This window comes from Lolium rigidum, chromosome 4, assembly GCF_022539505.1.
Source record: "Lolium rigidum isolate FL_2022 chromosome 4, APGP_CSIRO_Lrig_0.1, whole genome shotgun sequence".
NCBI lineage: Eukaryota > Viridiplantae > Streptophyta > Magnoliopsida > Poales > Poaceae > Lolium > Lolium rigidum.
Window position 1 is genome coordinate 243,673,899 of NC_061511.1, and position 6,388 is coordinate 243,680,286.

Sequence of the window (6,388 nt, forward strand, 5' to 3'; positions counted from 1 at the left end):
CGAAATGGGATCCATGTATGATAACAAAGTATGGACTTTGGTAGACTTACCCGATAGCCGAAAGGTCTGTCGAGAATAAATGGATCTTCAAGAGAAAAACAGATGCTGATGGTAATATTACTTGTCTATAAAGCTCGACTTGTCGCAAAGGGTTTCAGACAAATTCAAGGAGTTGACTATGATGAGACTTTCTCACCTGTAGCGAAGCTAAAATCAGTGAGGATTTTGTTAGCAATAGCTGCATTTTTCGATTATGAGATTTGGCAGATGGATGTCAAAACGGCGTTCCTTGATGGAGACATTGAGGAAGAGTTGTATATGGTACAACCCAAAGGTTTTGTCGATCCTAAAAATGCTGACAAAGTATGCAAACTTCGAGCGTTCAATCTATGGATTGAAGCAAGCATCAAGAAGTTGGAACCGACGCTTTGATAAGGTGATCAAAGACTTCGGGTTTATACGGTGTCATGGAGAGGCCTGTATTTACAAGAAAGTGAGTGGGAGCTCGTAGCATTCCTGATATTATATGTAGATGACATATTATTGATCGGGAATGATATAGAACTATTAAGCGATGTTAAAGGTTATTTGAATAATAGTTTTTCAATGAAAGACCTTGGTGAAGCATCATATATATTAGGCATCAAGATTTATAGAGATAGATCAAGACGCCTAATAGGGCTATCACAGAGTACTTATCTGGACAAGATTCTAAAGAAGTTTAGAATGGACGAAAGTAAGAAAGGGTTCTTACCTATGTTACCAGGCAAGGTCTTGAGTAAGACTCAAGGACCGGCTACGGCAGAAGAAAGAGAAAGCATGAGTAATATCCCCTATGCCTCGGCGATAGGATCTATCATGTATGCCATGCTATGTACTAGACCGGATATAGCACATGCTTGTTAGTTTGACTAGCGAGATATCAAAGTGATCCAGGGAATGGAACATCTGGACAGCGGTCAAGAATATCCTGAAGTACTTAAAAAGAACTAAGGATATGTTTCTTTGTTATGGAGGTGACCAAGAGCTCGCTGTAAATGGTTACACCGATGCAAGTTGGAACAACGATCCACGATGACTCTAAGTCACAATGCGGGTACGTGTTTATATTGAATGGTGCTTGCGATAGGCTGGGCAAGCTCGAAGCGAGTGCACGGTGGCGAAGTCTTCAACGGAATCGGAGTACATAGCGGCTTCGGAGGCTTCATCGAAGCGGTATGGATGAAGAGGTTCATTGTAGAGCTCGGTGTGGTTCCTAGTGCATTGGACCCATTAATCATTCTTCGTGATAACATGGGTGCCATCGCCAATGCACAAGAGCCAAGGTCACACAAGAGGCTGAAGCATATCAAGCTGCGTTACCACTCGATTCGCGAGTACATCGAAGATGGAGAAGTAAAGATTTGCAAAGTACACACTGATCTAAATGTAGCAGATCCGTTGACTAAAGCTCTCCCTAGGGCAAAGCATGACCAACACCGAATGCCATGGGTGTTAGGTATATTACAATGTAATCTAGATTATTGACTCTAGTGCAAGTGGGAGGTCGAAGGAGATATGCCCTAGAGGCAATAATAAAGTGGTTATTATTTATATCTCTATGTTTATGATAAATGTTTATATGTCATGCTATAATTGTATTAACCAAAACATTAGTACATGTGTGATATGTAGACGATAAGAAGTCCCTAGTATGCCTCTTAAACTAGCTTGTTGATTAATGGATGATTAGTTTCATAATCATGAACATTGGATGTTATTAATAACAAGGTTATGTCATTATATGAATGATGTAATGGACACACCCAATTAAGCGTAGCATAAGATCTTGTCATTAAGTTATTTGCTATAAGCTTTCAATACATAGTTACCTAGTCCTTATGACCATGAGATCATGTAAATCACTTATACCGGAAAGGTACTTTGATTACACCAAACACCACTTGCGTAAATGGGTGGCTATAAAGGTGGCATTAAGTATCCGGAAAGTATGAGTTGAGGCATATGGATCAACGGTGGGATTTGTCCATCCCGATGACGGATAGATATACTCCGGGCCCTCTCGGTGGAATGTCGTCTAATGTCTTGCAAGAATATGAATGAGTTCATAAGAGACCACATACCACGGTACGAGTAAAGAGTACTTGTCGGGAAACGAGGTTGAACAAGGTATGGAGTGATACCGAAGATCAAACCTCGGACAAGTAAAATATCGCGTGACAAAAGGAATTGGTATCGTATGTGAATGGTTCATTCGATCACTAAAGTCATCGTTGAATATGTGGGAGCCATTATGGATCTCCAGATCCCGCTATTGGTTATTGGTCGGAGTGAGTACTCAACCATGTCCGCATAGTTCACGAACCGTAGGGTGACACACTTAAAGTTGGATGTTGAAATGGTAGTACTTGAATATGGAATGGAGTTGGAATATTTGTTCGGAGTCCCGGATGAGATCCCGGACATCACGAGGAGTTCCGGAATGGTCCGGAGAATAAGATTCATATATAGGATGTCATTTTATGTGAATAAAATGTCGCGGAAGGTTCCATGGAAGGTTCTAGAAGGTTCTAGAAAAGTCCGGAAGAAACCACCAAGGAAGGTGGAGTCCACATGGGACTCCACCTCCATGGCCGGCCAACCCTAGTGGGGGAGGAGTCCCAAGTGGACTCCCCTTAGGGGGCCGGCCACCCCCCATATGGGAGGTGGAACTCCCACCTTGGTGGGAGTCCTAGCTAGGCTAGGTTTCCCCTCCCTATGGAAGGTTTTGGTTCGGGTCTTATTCGAAGACTTGGAGACCAACTCTTGGGGTTCCACCTATATAATGAGGGCCAAGGGGAGGGGGCCGGCCACCTCAAACACCACCAAGGTGGCCGCACCCCATAGTGGCCGGCGCCCCTCTCCCCAAACCCTAGCCGCCCCGCTCCTCCACTTCCCGCACGCTTAGCGAAGCTTCGCCGGACTTCTCCACCACCACCGACACCACGCCGTCGTGCTGTCGGATTCAAGAGGAGCTACTACTTCCGCTGCCCGCTGGAACGGGGAGGTGGACGTCGTCTTCATCAACAACCGAACGTGTGACCGAGTACGGAGGTGCTGCCCGTTCGTGGCGCCGGAACCGATCGTGATCAAGATCTTCTACGCGCTTTTGCAAGCGGCAAGTGAACGTCTACCGCAGCAACAAGAGCCTCATCTTGTAGGCTTTGGAATCTCTTCAAGGGTAAGACTCGATACCCCCTCGTTGCTACCGTCTTCTAGATTGCATCTTGGCTTGGATTGCGTGTTCGCGGTAGGAAAATTTTTGTTTTCTATGCAACATTATCCTTCAGAGGGATGATCTACCTTGCTGGTCGAGATAACGTCCTTCATGGGAGCCGCTCTTTGGAAGTCTGTTTGGCAAGGGGTTAGAGTGCCCACTACCATTTGTTGACAACAACAAACACCTCTCAAAACTTTACTTTTATGCTCTCTATATGATTTCAAAACTTGAAAAGCTCTAGCACATGATTTAATCCCTGCTTCCCTCTGCGAAGGGCCTATCTTTTACTTTCATGTTGAGTCAGTAAACCTATTTCCCTCCATCTTAAGCAAGAAATTGAGTTGTTGTGACCCAACCATCTATATTGTGATCTATTTAATCATGCCTTTTATTCTTCCTTGTTTAGTACAAGTTTTATGTGAATGAATATAGCTTTGAAAGTTATCAATGATTATGAGGAGATTATTATGATTGAGTATGCAAGTTTTGCTATATAAGCTTTAATATAAGAGCGCTGCTCGATAAATAAGTACAATCTGTTAACTGTTCTTTGACCAAGAACGAAGTTTGCCATCACCAATTATGATTTCCTATGCACCTTTATTTGTGATTTCCTTTTACTTGTTTCAAGTTGAATCATATGGGGAAGTTGTTCACTAGAATGTCTTGTGTGAATTAATATGATGCTTCTTGTCCGTATTTTATTTATCGACTCTTCGCTCCATAAACATGTGGTCTTGTTTATCGAGTTCGGTTTCGCTTGGGGACAAGCGAAGTCTAAGCTTGGGGGAGTTGATACGTCCATTTTGCATCACTATTTTATATCATAATTTACTGTTATTCATTGATATATTTCATATTTAGAGATGATACTTATGTTATTTCACCTATTTTTCATGTTTCATGATTATTGGAGAATCATTCACCGGAGTCAGGATTCTGCTGGAAAAAGCACCGCCAGAATGCAATATTTCTGGAGATCAACAATTGACGGAAATTACACGGAAGATCTTATTTTTCCAGAAGAATGAGCCAGCCAAAAGGAGGAGCCGACGAGGGCCGCCACGGGCCCCCCATAGGCCGCCACGGGCCCCACAGCCCCCTTCGGCCGCCTCTCCTTCGCGTACTTCATCTACCCGAAAACCTAAGGTGCTGGGAATAATCGCGAGGAGACACAACCGCCTCTGCGGGGCGGTAAACACCAGAGAGAAAAGAGCTCTCCGGCAGGCTGAAATCCGCTGGGGAAATTCCCTCCCGGAGGGGGAAATCGACGCCATCGTCACCGTCATCGAGCTGGACTTCATTGGGATCATCATCACCATCATCTCCACCACCGTCATCGTCATCTCCACCGCTGCACCTCGTTACCGCTGTAACATCTAGGGTTGAATCTTGATTGTTTGGTAGGGGAAACTCTCCCGGTATTGATTACTCCTTGTTATTGATGCTATTGAGTGAAACTATTGAACCAAGGTTTATGTTCAGATTGTTATTCATCATCATATCACCTCTGCTCATGTTCCATATGATGTCTCGTGAGTAGTTCGTTTAGTTCTTGAGGACATGGGTGAAGTCTAAATGTTAGTAGTGAACTATGTTGAGTAATATTCAATGTTATGATATTGCAGTTGTGGTGTTATTCTTCTAGTGGTGTCATGTGAACGTCGACTACATGATACTTCACCTTTATGGGCCTAGGAGAATGCATCTTGTATTCGTTTGCTAATTGCGGGGTTGCCGGAGTGACGGCAACTCGAACCCCCGTTGGTATATCGATGCGGGAGGGATAGCGGGATCTCGAGTTTAAGGTTGTGGTTAGATTTATCTTAATTACTTTCTTGTATTTGCGGATGCTTGCAAGGGGTATAATCACAAGTATGTATTAGTCCTAGGAAGGGCGATGCATTAGCATAGGTTCACCCACACAACAGTTATCAAAACAATGAAGATTAATCAGCTATATGAAGCGAAAGCACTAGACTAAATTTCCGTGTCCTCAAGAACGTTTGGTCATTATAAGTAAACAAACCGGCTTGTCCTTTGTGCTAAAAAGGATTGGGCCACTCGCTGCAACTATTACTCTCGCATTTTATTTACTTGTACTTTATTTATCTGCAATATCAAAACCCCCTGAATACTTGTCTGTGAGCATTTACAGTGAATCCTTCATCAAAACTGCTTGTCAACACCTTCTGCTCCTCGTTGGGTTCGACACTCTTATTTATCGAAAGTACTACGATACACCTCCTATACTTGTGGGTCATCAGGCACCAAAGATCTTGGTTTGTTCTATCAGAAAAATCATGAGAGAACCATGGTGGGGTATTGCGATGCTGGATACTTATCAGATCCCCACAATGCCAGATCGCAAACTGGATTTGTCTTCTTACATGGAGGTACAACCTTCTCTTGGAAGTCGACAAAGTAAACTTTGGTGACTACATCCACAAATCATTCTGAAATAATTGCTTTGTATGAAGCATCACGGGAATGTGTATGACTTTGCAGAATGACGAACTTTGTCCAAGGTTCAAGTGGAATTGGTTCGTTGGAATCGCCCACCATTATTTATGAAGATAATGCTGCTTGTATTGTACAAAAGCAGACATGTTATACTAAGAGCAATATTACAAAGCATATTGCTCCTAAGTTATTTTACCCCATGAGCCACAAAAGGAAGGGGAAATATTTTTTTTGCAAACGAAGTCATGTGATAACCTCGCTGATTTGTTTACCAAGTCCCTACCAAGTTCATTATTTCATAAATATGTACATGGAATTGGTATGTGGAGGCTTTGTGACTTGCAAGATTTAGGGGGAGAAATCTGCCCGATTATAACCCGTAGAAGATCATCAGATCTTCGATGTTGCACTCTTTTCCTTTGTGAGCTTTCCTAACGGTTTCTCATGTAAGGTTTTAATGAGGCAATATCAATACAAGCATGGACGACATATGTCATTTTCTTCTTATTTTCCCACAGGGTTTTCAGGAGTTTTTCATGGCATATTATATCTTTCTCCTCTATTTTCCCACAGGGTTTTTGGAGGAGGCTATTCCGAGGATGATCGGTCGCAAGGACAAGCAAGGATTAGGGGAGTTTTAGGATTTATTTTATTAGATGTAATCCT